Source organism: Oncorhynchus mykiss, chromosome 8 (genome assembly GCF_013265735.2).
Source record: "Oncorhynchus mykiss isolate Arlee chromosome 8, USDA_OmykA_1.1, whole genome shotgun sequence".
NCBI lineage: Eukaryota > Metazoa > Chordata > Actinopteri > Salmoniformes > Salmonidae > Oncorhynchus > Oncorhynchus mykiss.
Window position 1 is genome coordinate 51,840,437 of NC_048572.1, and position 12,643 is coordinate 51,853,079.

Consider the following 12,643-nt stretch of genomic DNA (forward strand, 5'->3'; position numbering starts at 1 on the left):
ATAATTTCCACCTGTTGTCTATTCCATTTGCACAACAGCATGTGAAATGTATTGTCAATCAGTGTTGCTTCCTAAGTGGACAGTTTGATTTCACAGAAGTGTGATTGACTTGGAGTTACATTGTGTTGTTTAAGTGTTCCCTTTATTTTTTTGAGCAGTGTATAATGCATTGCTGATACTATGCATTGGCCATTGAGGGCCTTTGAATCCACGGGTCGGCCATATTTGGCACTCCCCAGTTTTTGCAGTCCTCCATAGGAATTAATGGTATTCTACAGTATTTAAATGACATGTTTAAAGGACAAAATTACGTGCATTTAAATATGTTTATGTTGTATTGGGGATAGTAACATTGGTCATCTCTTTACTGTTTCACTCACATTATATATTTTAAATGTATACATTAAGGCGTCTGTAATATAATACATTTGGCAAAAACGAGTGACAAGATGGATGCACGGTGTCTTCAAAACAGCGGCCCATAAAAGTAATCTAGTGTAAATATAAATGATTGGTCACGGCATCGGGGCATGTTCTTCTTGACCCTGCAGAATAAGTCCGACATGAGATTACATTGTCTATGGGTAGGCGGCCTTTAGATTTCCGAAACTTGTTCTGTTCTTATCTAATGCCGCGAGGTATTATTATCAAGTGGAAATATGCCGCAATATTTACCTTTCTCTAGCTGTTTTACATCAATATATTTTCTACAAAGCCAAGTACTGTAGTACTTTATTTAGGTGCATACCTCCCTGCAAAAAGCCATCCAAATAAACTTGATCGATCTTTTAATCGAGTCACACACAACACAAACTCTTGAAGTGACATGAATCGAAAAATCAAGGAATAAACTTTAGTTCTTCAATTCTTCCTTCAGCCAAAAGGATCATCATCTACGTAAACATGGGAGCAAAAGCCAGATGGTACCGGTAGGCAAATGGGAATAACGTAACTTCCCCTGCTTAACCACAAGGTGGTACTGTAAACACACTTTCTTACAGTTAACTAGGCTGAACTGTTACGTAACATGTTGGATATTGAGTTGAAATGTATTTAAGTTTCAGTTTACATTCCAATATTCCACTTTATATAATCTCTTGTGGACAGACTAAACATAATTGGTAGATGGTAGATCTGTCGGCATGTTTTGGGATGTGTGAGTCAGTTAAGAAAAAAAATATTGTTTACAATGACAGCCTAGGAACAGTGCGTTAACTGCCTTGCTCAGAACGACAGATTTTTACATTGTCAGCTCTGGGATTCAATCTAGCAATCTTTCGGTTACTGGCCTAATGCTCTAACCACTAGGCTACCTGCCCCCCCACCCCAGATATTCATATTCAGATATACATATTCTTTCCATTTTCCTATTATTCTTCCATCTAACAGATAGCTAAAGCTCCATATGCTTCCCATGAAGTCTCAGCATGTGCTTAAGAACAGGAAACACTACTCTGAGAGAGGCGAAGAAGGGAAAGGGTGTGATTGATTAACCTCAAAGTCTTAAGCCGTTGGGGTGGTACTAAGCTAGCATATGGAATTGTTTTAAGATGGTCATACTATGGGTCATTTAGCTATTTGATTTAGAATTTTAGGACCCCTTTAGGTATAAAAAATATATAGAGAAAAACTATTTTTTCAATAAAATATTGAATTTGGCCTTGACTACTAAAGGCCATAGAAACGCATTGAATAACACATTCAGAAAAGTAAAACAATGTATCACAGGGAGTAAGGTAATAAAGCAAATGTAATTGAATTGAGTAAGGTCTATGACTAGGAGATATAAGAATGCTCAGGAAATATTTGTAATTAACCCCTTATTATTGTTCGCACAATGTTACCATGGGTTACCTTCGGTTGAGTCCCGTGACACTCGTTGGGGTCATAGAGCAAAACGGAGAACGCCATTGTGTTTGTGAGTCTCCCCTTTCCATAGAGTGAGAAGACCCATTTTTGAGATGTCTCATGATCTGACAAACACCATTGTAACTCGGCCACCTTCCACCACAGATGCGGAAGGCCGATATAGGCGGATGCGGTGGATTGAGACCCAGCCCATGCAACAAAAAAACAGATCTCTCTCTGGCTTAAATTGACGGGGATTTTTTATTATATTACTGTGTGTCAAATACACTCTAAAGGATTTTAAAGGTTTGCTGTGTGAAGTACTTGTACATAAAGAAGCACAAAGTACAAATACTTTGCCAAGAAGAATCACTCCCAAGATGTGCATATGCGATAAAAAAGTACACAGATTTGACTGTGTTATAAACATCCATTTCCAAACTCCTCGAGGTGTTTTTTTTTTTTTTTTTTGCCGTTTTTGTACTTTTCTGCCGTTTCGTCTCTAAAGGATACTCAATATCCTGGACATATATTATGTTCTTCTCCTATAGCTTTCCGGCCCTATACAGTGCTTGAGGCCAGAGTCCTGATTGGGTCAGATTTGTGTTTGATTTTACACATTATGAGAGAGAGAGGCAAGGGCAGGGAGGAAAGATGTTGGGCAAAAGCACCAACAAAAATGTCTCTTCACATGTTCAAGGTCCCACATTTACAGTGGATTGGCTATTCACACAGACAGTTTGTTTGTTTATTGCTGTCCAATACACTTTGTAGTAATTGCAGGGCCGTTATGGTTGGCTGGTGGTTATTGAATCTGATCTCAAGAACACCTGGACTGAGTGGAAAAATCAGATAAAAAAATGAAATTCCTACATCAGTAGAGGCAGTTTTCCGTTAGTCCTCAGTGTTTGTTTTAGATGCATTAGCCCCAACAGTCTTTTTGCAGAGCTTTTGACCCTTCATTTTAAAGTCTTTGAAACTCACTTCTGAAACCCAGTGCAGAAATTCCATTATCTGCCATGATTTGAATTAGGGTCTGATTCTTCTAGTTCTGTATGTGGGGCTTTTCTAACCTGCACAAGTAACCAAGCGGTAAACATATGACACGCAAACCTCTTATTGCCGTCATTTTCTGGTTGTGAAGTTGGTTATAACCAGGTAAAGATGTATTTTTCATGCCGAGGTCAAGACATAAGTGGATACACCTCATATTTTGGTTGTTATCTAGTTAGATAACTAGATTACAACCGGATTAAGACATATTTCTCTGGTTGCTAAATACAAAAGTCATGAACAGTGAAAATCGTGTTTATCATCTAATTTGATATTTGGATGAAACCTGTTCATAGTTGGTACTCGGCATTGTCTCAAGGTAGGAAGTTTGTGGTCTGTTGATATTGATATCCCTTTAGTGGCGTGGGGGCTGTGCTTTGGCAAAGTGGGTAGGGTTATTTCCTGCCTGTTTGGCCCTGTCTGGGGGCATCGTCGGACGGGGCCACAGTGTCCCTCGACCCCCCCCGTCTCAGCCTCCAGTATCTATGCTGCATTAGTCTATGTGCCGGGGGGCTAGGGTCAGTCTGTTTATCTGGTGTAATTATCCTGTCCTGTCTTGTCTGGTCGACTCTCTCTCTCTCTCTCTCTCTAATGCACCTGCTGTCTCGACCTCTGAATGCTCGGCTATGAAAAGCCAACTGACATTTACTCCTGAGGTACTGATCTGTTGCACCCTCTACAACCACTGTGATTATTTGCCTCTGCTGGTCATCTATGAACATTTGGACATCTTTAAGAACAATCAGGCCTTATTGGCCATGTACTCTTATAATCTCCACCCGGCACAGCCAGAAGAAGACTGGCCACCCTTCAGAGCCTGGTTCCTCTCTAGGTTTCTTCCTAGGTTCCTACCTTTGTAGGGAGTTTTTCCTAGCCACCGTGCTCCTACATCTGCATTGCTTGCTGTTTGGGCTTTTAGGCTGGGTTTCTGCATAGAACTTTGTGACATCTGCTGATGTAAAAAGGGCTTTATTAATATATCTGATTTGATTTGACATTTGATTTGATATCCATAACATGATGCAGCCACCCCTATGCTTGAAAATATGGAGAGTGGTGCTCAGTAATGTGTTGTATTGGATTTGCCGCAAACATAACACTTTGTATTCAGGACAGTTTTTGCAGTATAACTTTAGTGAGTGGTTGCAAACATGATGCATGTTTTGGAATATTTATATTCTGTTCAGGCTTCCTTCTTTTCACTCTGTCAATTAGGTTAGTATTGTGGAGTAACTACAACGTTGTTGATACATCCTCAGGTTTCTCCACAGCCATTAAACTCTGTAATTGTTTGAAAGTCACCATTGGCCTACTGGTGAAATCCTTGAGCGGTTTCCTTCCTCTCCAGCAACTGAGTTAGGATGGACGCCTGTGTCTTTGTAGTGACTGGGTGTATTGATGCACCATCCAAAATGTAAGTTAATTCAATGTCTGCTTATTTTTTTACCCATCTACTAATCTGTGTTTGAAATTCACTGCTCTACTGAGGAACCTTCCAGATAATTGTATGTGTGGGCTACAGAGGTGAGGTAGTGTCACAGACGTCAAAGGAAGTGGACCAAGGTGCAGCGTGGTGAGCGTACATATTCCCTTTATTAGAAATGACGCCGACAAAAAACAATACAAAAACAACCGTGAAGTTTAAGGACTATGTGCCACAAACAAAGTTAACCTCCCACACTGAAAGGAGGGGAAAGGGCTACCTAAGTATGGTTCCCAATCAGAGACAACGATAGACTGCTGTCCATGATTGAGAACCATACCCGGCCAAAACATAGAAATACGAAATCATAGAATGCCCACCCCACATCACACCCTGACCTAACCAAATAGAGAAATTAAATGGCTCTCTAAGGTCAGGGCGTGACAGGTAGTCATTCAAAAATCATGTTAAACTATTATTGCACACAGAGTGAGTCTATGCAACTTGTTATTACTGAAGAGGAGACTCCGGGATGCTGGCCTTCTAGGCAGAGTTGCAAAGAAAAAGCCATATCTCAGACTGGGCACCCTCGTTGCGGGCCCCGGAATGGAGAATGTCGCTGGAGACTCCGGACTGGAGAACGTCGTGGGAGGCTTCGTGCCATGACTCCTCACTGGAGGTTTTGTGCCCTGGATCATCACTGGAGGCTTAGTGCCATGGATCATCACAGGAGCCTTCGTGCCATGGATCATCACTGGAGGCTTTGTGCCATGGATCATTACTGGACGCTTCGTGCCATGGGTCATCACTGGAGGCTTCTTGCCATGGATCCTCACTGGAGTGGAGAGACACACAGGAGGCCTGGCTCTGGGAGCAGGCACAGGACTCACCAGGCTGGGGAGACATACAGGACGCTTTGTCCTTGGCCGAGGCACCGGATACACTGGGCCGTGGAGGCGCACTGGAGGTGCCTCCCATGGCACGAAGCCTCCCACGACGTTCTCCAGTCAAGGCACCTGTCCTGGCTGGGTGGTTATCTTCGCCCTGCAAATGCGGGCTGTGCAGACGTACCGGAGACACAGTGCGCAGAGCCGGCGCAGGATATCCTGGGCCGAAGAGACACACTGGAGACAAGGCGCGCTGAACCGGCACCATCTGTCCTGGCTGGATGCTCACCCTAGCCCGGCCCGAGCTGGATGTAGTGCACCGGGCTATGAACAAGCACTGGAGACACCGTGCGCTCCACCGCATAACACGGTGCCTGACCAGTACAACGCTCGCCACGGTAAGCACGGGGAGTTGGCTCAGGTCTATAACCCGACTCTGCCAATCTCCCCGTGTGCTCCCCCCCAAAAAATCATTGGGGCTGCCTCTTGGGCTTCCTTGCTAGCCGTGTTCCCTCGTAACAATGCCGTTACGCCTTTGCTGCCTCCAGCTCCTCCTTGGGATGGCGATATTCCCCAGGGTCCTTTACCGTCCAGGATTTCCTAAACAGTCTCCATCACAGGGATTTTCCCCACACGTCCCATTTATCAGCTCCTTCCATCTGCAGACACTTTCTACATGTCTAAACATTTGACATCGCTTACACTGCAAAGGTCTGGATACGAAGGCCCTGACTGGATAGTACACATATCCCAGCTGCACTCCACATAAAAAAACCCACAAAGACAGACAATCTCTTCTCTTTCCTGCCATTAACCACATGATTCTTCCAGCGTACATCAATCACTCCAGAAATGTATTTTAACATTTCAATGTCAACTTCTTACGAAACACCAGAAATTACTCCTTTAATAGGTGACCTTGAGTGAGATCCAACAGCCTTTTTCTGATTGTCAGAAACACAAGAAATCAAAACAAGCCCACTTCTTGTGATCTCCGGCGATTTTAATTTACCCAACGCTTTCTTCACCAGAGCTGGAACATCTAATTCAACTTGTCAATTAACATAAAAATAAAACATAAAGAATTGTAACAATATTATATGGATAACCAGAAGGAAAAAGGATCTACAAAGAACCTTTGAGATTGAGCAAGGCCCAACTTGCCTGACGAGGATTCAGTCTCCTAGCTGCCCGGATGTACTCCAGGTTGCGGTGGTCAGTCCAGATGAGGAAAGGGTGTTTAGCCCCCTCAAGCCAATGTCTCCACGCCTTCAAAGCCTTAACCACAGCCAACAGCTCCCGGTCCCCCACATCATAATTCCTTTCCGCCGGGCTGAGCTTCTTGGAGAATAAAAAACAGGGGCGGAGCTTCGGTGGCGTGCTCGAGCGCCGAGAGATCCCAACCTCTGACGCGTCCACCCCCACTATGAATGCCAAAGAGGGATCCGGATGGGACAGCATGGGAGCCGAGGTAAACAGAGCTCTTAGCTGCCCAAAAGCCCTGTCCGCCTCAACCGACCACTGCAGACGTACAGGACCCCCCTTCAGCAGTGAGGTAATGGGAGCAGCCACCTGGCCAAAACCCCGGATAAATCTCTGGTAGTAATTGGCAAACCCTAAGAATCGCGGCCAATGACGCGCGGCTGCTATGCGGTCACTCTCCATCTCCACCCCTGATGTGGAAATGCGATACCCTAGGAAGGAGACGGCCTGCTGAAAGAACAGGCATTTCTCAGCCTTGACGTACAGGTCATGCTCCAACAGTCGTCCAAGTACCTTGCGCACCAAGGACACATGCAACCGACCACTGACCACTGTGTAGCGTGTAGCTGAGTATATCAGAATGTCATCGATATACACCACTACACCCTGCCCGTGCAGGTCCCTGAAAATCTCGTCTACGAAGGATTGGAAGACTGATGGAGCATTCATAAACCCGTACGGCATGACGAGGTACTCATAATGCCCTGAGGTGGTACTAAACGCCGTCTTCCACTCGTCTCCCTCCCGGATACGCACCAGATTGTACGCACTCCTGAGATCCAGTTTAGTGAAGAAGCGCGCCCTGTTCAGTGACTCAATCGCCATGGCGATAACAGGTAGCTAGCGGGTAACTGTACCTCACCGTGATTTGATTGAGACCTCTATAGTCAATGCACAGGCGCAGACCTCCATCCTTTTTCTTCACAAAAAATAAACTTGAGGAGGTGGGAGGACCAAATGTACCCCTGAAGCAGGGATTCGGAGACATGTCTCCATAGCCACCGTCTCCACTTGTGCCAGGGGATACACATGACTCCTGGGAAGTGCAGCGTCTACCAGGAGATTTGTCACACAATCCCACCGTCGATGGGGTGGTAATTGGGTCGTCTTAATTTTACAGAAGGCGAGAGCCAAATCGACATATTATGGGGGATGGCGCATGGTGGAGACCTGGTCTTGACTTTCCACCGTGGTAGCACCAACGGAAACCCCTACACACCTTCCTGAGCACTCTCGCGACCACCCTGTGAGAGCCCTCTGTTGCCAGGAAGGTGGGGTTATGACGAGCCAACCAGGGAAGACCTAGTACCACGGGAAACGCAGGAGAGTCAATGAGAAAGAGACTGATTCTCTCCTTGTGACCCCCCTAGGTCTCCATGGCCAGGGAGATGGTGGCCTCCCTGATTAGCCTGGACCCTAATGGTCGACTATCCAGAGCGTGAACCGGGAAAGGTCTATCCACAGGAATAATGGGGATCCCTAACGCTCTGTCGATAAAATTCCCAGCTGCGCCTGAATCGACAAGCGCCTTATGCTGGGAATGCGGGGAGAACTCAGGGAAACAAACAGGTACAAACAGGTGGACAACAGAGGACTCTGGATGAGAGTGGTGCAGACTCACCTGGGGTGACGCCAGAGTACCCTGCCTGCTGCCTCGACTCCCAGAGGGACCAACCCGGCACCGACCGGCAGTATGCCCTCTGCGGCCACTGATGGTGCACGTGAAGGCCCCTCCTCCAGCCTTCCTATGCGCAGCCCCTCCCAACTCCATGGGAGTGCTGGGAGATGGAACCCGACAGAGCCCCCTCAGGACGTCCACGGATGATCAGCAGGTTATCCAACCGGATGGACAGATCCACCAGTTGGTCAAAGGTGATGGTGGCATCCCTGCAGTTCAACTCCCGTCAGATGTCCTCATATTGGCTGCATCGATACTGGTCGATGAGGGCCCTGTCGTTCCATCCTGCTCCGGCTGCCAAGGTCTGGAACTCCAGCATGAAATCCTGTGTGCTCCTCATCCCCTGCCTCAAATGGAAGAGTCGTTCCCCTGCCGCTCTACCTTCGGGCGGATGGTCAAAGATGGCCCGGAAGCGGCGGGTGAACTCCTCAAAGTGGTCTAACGCCACGTCTTCCTCTCCCCACACGGTGTTTGCCCACTCCAGAGCTCTCCCCGAGAGGCATGAGACGAGGGCGGATACTCTCTCCCTTCCTGAAGGAGCTTTGTGAATGGTGGCCAGGTATAGGTCCAGTTGTAAAAGGAACCCCTGGCACTGTGCGGCCGTCCCATCATACTGGATCGGGATGGGATGGGTAGAGACTTCCTGTCTCTCCCAGCGGTCCATGGTCTGGACAACGCGATCCATCATGGCACCGAGATGATGTAGCATTGCCGCGTGTTCCTGGACGCGTTCCTCAACTCCTCTGATCGGGGTACCTGCTCCTGCTGACTCCATGGTAGGTGTAAGATTCGGTGATTTTGTGAAACAAGTGCACACTTTATTGAGACAAAAGTGCAAAACGCACAAAACAGTCACAAGAATTATGTTTAACAATAAACATCTTTGTGAAATACCACAGAAAAAAACAAACCAATCTGGCGCGTCAACAACTAACACGTAACAAAAAAGAGCCGTCTCTTTTGGCTCCCAAATGGCTCTTTAAAAAAACATGTTTTGTATTTTTTCAAGTCAAACAGTTTGCGATAGTTTGACTATGATTGGTGTAATACAATTCGAATTAAATTATTAAAAGAAATCCTACTCTACCTTAACCACAATGTATATAGAAATGCATTGGTTTGTTACGAATTAAACATTTTCATTTAAAGTATATCTGTAATGTATATTGACAAAGTGCATATAAATCTAACCATTCAAAATTAATACAATCTGAACAGCATAATAGAATATTGCACCATATCAAAGAAAAATACATAATAATTTGCAAAATTGCAGCATCCCACAAATTGAAATAAATGCAAAAAAGAAAGATACTATTATACGTGCATTTCAATTATAACTTTAATGTATATAAACAAAGTGCATATAAATGTAACAATTCAAAACAAATACAATCTGAACAACATAATAATAGAATATTGCACCATGTCAAAGAAAAATAAATAACAATGTGCAAAACTGCAGCATCCCACTTAAAACATTAAACTGGTCCCTCTTTTCTCTCTCTTCTTTATTGCCATGTTATAACCAGCAGCACACAGCAATGCTGACCATATGTTGTTTTTATGAGAGATTTGCATTCAGAAATGCAAGCTGCCTCACTTGAGGGGCTGATGGGGTTTCTTCTCTCAGGAATTATTTGTCCCGTTTTCGAGAAGACCCTCTCAGAGGGAACGGATGTGGCCACGATACAGAGTCTCCCTGTCATGACTTTAGTAAGCCGTGGGCCTTGTTCTTTCACCAGCTCAGAGGATCTGCAGATCTCAGAGGCGCTCCTCCAAATAGGATCGGACCTCCATTATGGCATCTGCTGAGGGATTCCTTCATGCTGTGTCCCCAGTTGCTCTCTCGTGAAACAGCATCCAAACAGCATACATTTGTGGCACTACTGCGGGTGCTTCTGCTCCATCTTATCACTCTTCTTCCTGTTGCCCTGGTGCCTGAGCCAGCTGACTGCTGTGGCTGTCCCTCCCTGCTGCTGAGGTTAGTCTTTGAAGAGCCTCATCAATCACTCTGGCATCACTGAAGGCTAACTTCTTAAACCTGGGGTCAATTGCAGCGGTTTCTGATAGCACATGATTATTCCATTTCGTGGACCTTTCTGTCCATTGAGGAACATAGGGTGTCCATCAACTCTGTCACATGTCCTGTGGTTACATTTCCTTCTCTCTGGCGGCTGGTTGTGATTCGGTGCAAACCCTTACACAGGAGTATCGTTTTTGAGGCTGTCACATAGCTGAAAATAGAGAACAGTAACTGCTCATATACATATATAATACTGGATTACATAATGGTATAGTAATAACTGCTTACTGTACCTCTCTCCACTGATCTGCACAGTGACCTGCTCAAAGGGTTCCAGGACTGCACAGCTCCTCCACCACCTCCCATTCCTCTTGGGTCTGAGCATCAACAGGTGCATTGACAATGGCCAGGGTAGAGATGATGGCATCCTTTGACTCAAGAAACCGTTTCAACATATAAAATGTTGAATTCCACCTTGTAGTGCAGTCTTGTTTAGGCCTCAGCTCAGGCGTCTCCATCTGGCATGTGTAGACTTTAGTTTTCAGCACCTACTGTGCTCCTATGGAAGTATTCCACAGCTGCTTTCACTTTTTCCACAGTGGGCTTCATCACCTTCAGAGCATCTCTTACAATCAGGTTGATTGTGTGGGCAAGACATGGATGATGGGTCCATTTTAAAATGTTCCTGGCTTTGGTTATGTTAGCTGCATTGTCGCTAACACAACAGACCACTTTTCCATCTACTTGCCATTCTCTGACCAGGCTCAACAGTTCCTCTGCCAGGTTCTATGTGGTGTGTCTGTTGCTGAACTCAAATCAGTCCAGAAGACAGCTAGACATCAAACCATCTTCAATGAAGTGACATGTAACCGACATGTAAGAAGTGGTTACCCTTGATGTCCAGCAGTCCAGCAGTAAGGCAAACTGCAGTAGCTTTTTGGACTCTTTCCCTCACTGAAGCCTGTGTGCTCTCATATAGTTGTGGCATAAGTGATTTTGAAAGGGTTTTCCTGCTTGGAATGGTGTACATTGGATTTAGACTATTGCTATAATTTCTAAAACCTCTGTCCTCCACGATCGAAAATGTCTGGAAATCGGTGTCAATCATTTTAGCCAATGCCATATCAATTTGGCCTTGTTTTATCAATGGTTCTTTATAGAACCTTATATCAATGTATCTTTATAGAACCTTAGGAAATGGTTATTTATAGCACCATAAAGGTTCCATTAGAATCCATTAATTATATAAAACATATGTTTACAAAAAAACATATGCTAATTGGGTTCAAACCCTGTTCAAATATGGTATTATTAAAAGCCCTGCTCCATTAATGTGCAAACCTATCAACCTGAGTGGTAATGACAGACATCCAGGGCAGGTGCCAAAACAAATCAGTTGGACGGGTCTTTTGGGCACGTTTTTTTCATGTGGGACCTCCTGTGTGCGCCCGCGTGTTAAATGGGTGTAATAGTAGGCTAATAGTAAAGACCATAAGAAGCTTGTGAGTTTCAAGTTTGTGGAAACGTACAATTTATCCTACCATTTCTACCGATCTGCGTGCCAGTTATGATTATTTATTTATGCACATTTTCATGGAACAGTTGCATTTCAATAATAACGTTCTCTTTTCTCAAAATCATTGTAGCATGGTTAATCATAAAAATCTGAAGCAAAGTTATAAAAAAAATCTAAAAGTTCAAATTCTACTAAGGCGAGAGCACCAGCCTCATATGGACACATTAATACACTGTGATCCATTGTATATTTCACTGGTCATCCCCAAAGCCAACATTTCATTTGGCCGCCTTTCCTTGCAGTTATCTGCTGCCAATGACTGGAACGAATTGTAAAAATCACTGAAGCTGGAGACTTATATCTCCCTCTCTAACTTTAAGCATCAGCTGTCAGAGCAGCTTACTGTGCCTGTACACAGCCAATCTGCAAATAGCACACCCAACTACCTCAACCCCATGTTGTTATTTATCTTCTTGCTCTTTTGCACCCCAGTATCTCTACTTGCACATCATCATCTGCACATCTATCACTCCAGTGTTCATGCTAAATTGTAATTATTTCACCTCTATGGCCTATTTGTTGCTGTCACAGTTGTTAGAATGGACGGACCAAGGCGCAGCGTGATTAGAGTTCCACATCTTTATTTACAGTGAAACTTCCAACAAAACAATAAACAAACAATGAAACGTGCTCTACGTTGTGCAGCAAGCACATACACAAAACAATATCCCACAAATGTAGGTGGGAATAGGGACACCTTAAGTATGATCCCCAATTAGATACAACGATAATCAGCTGCCTCTAATTGGGAACCACACTCAAACCCAAACATAGAAATGTCATCGACTAGAACACCCCCTAGTCACGCCCTGACCTACAACACCATAGAGAACCCCGAGGGCTCTCTATGGTCAGGGTGTGACAATTGCCTCAACTCCCTACTCTTCTA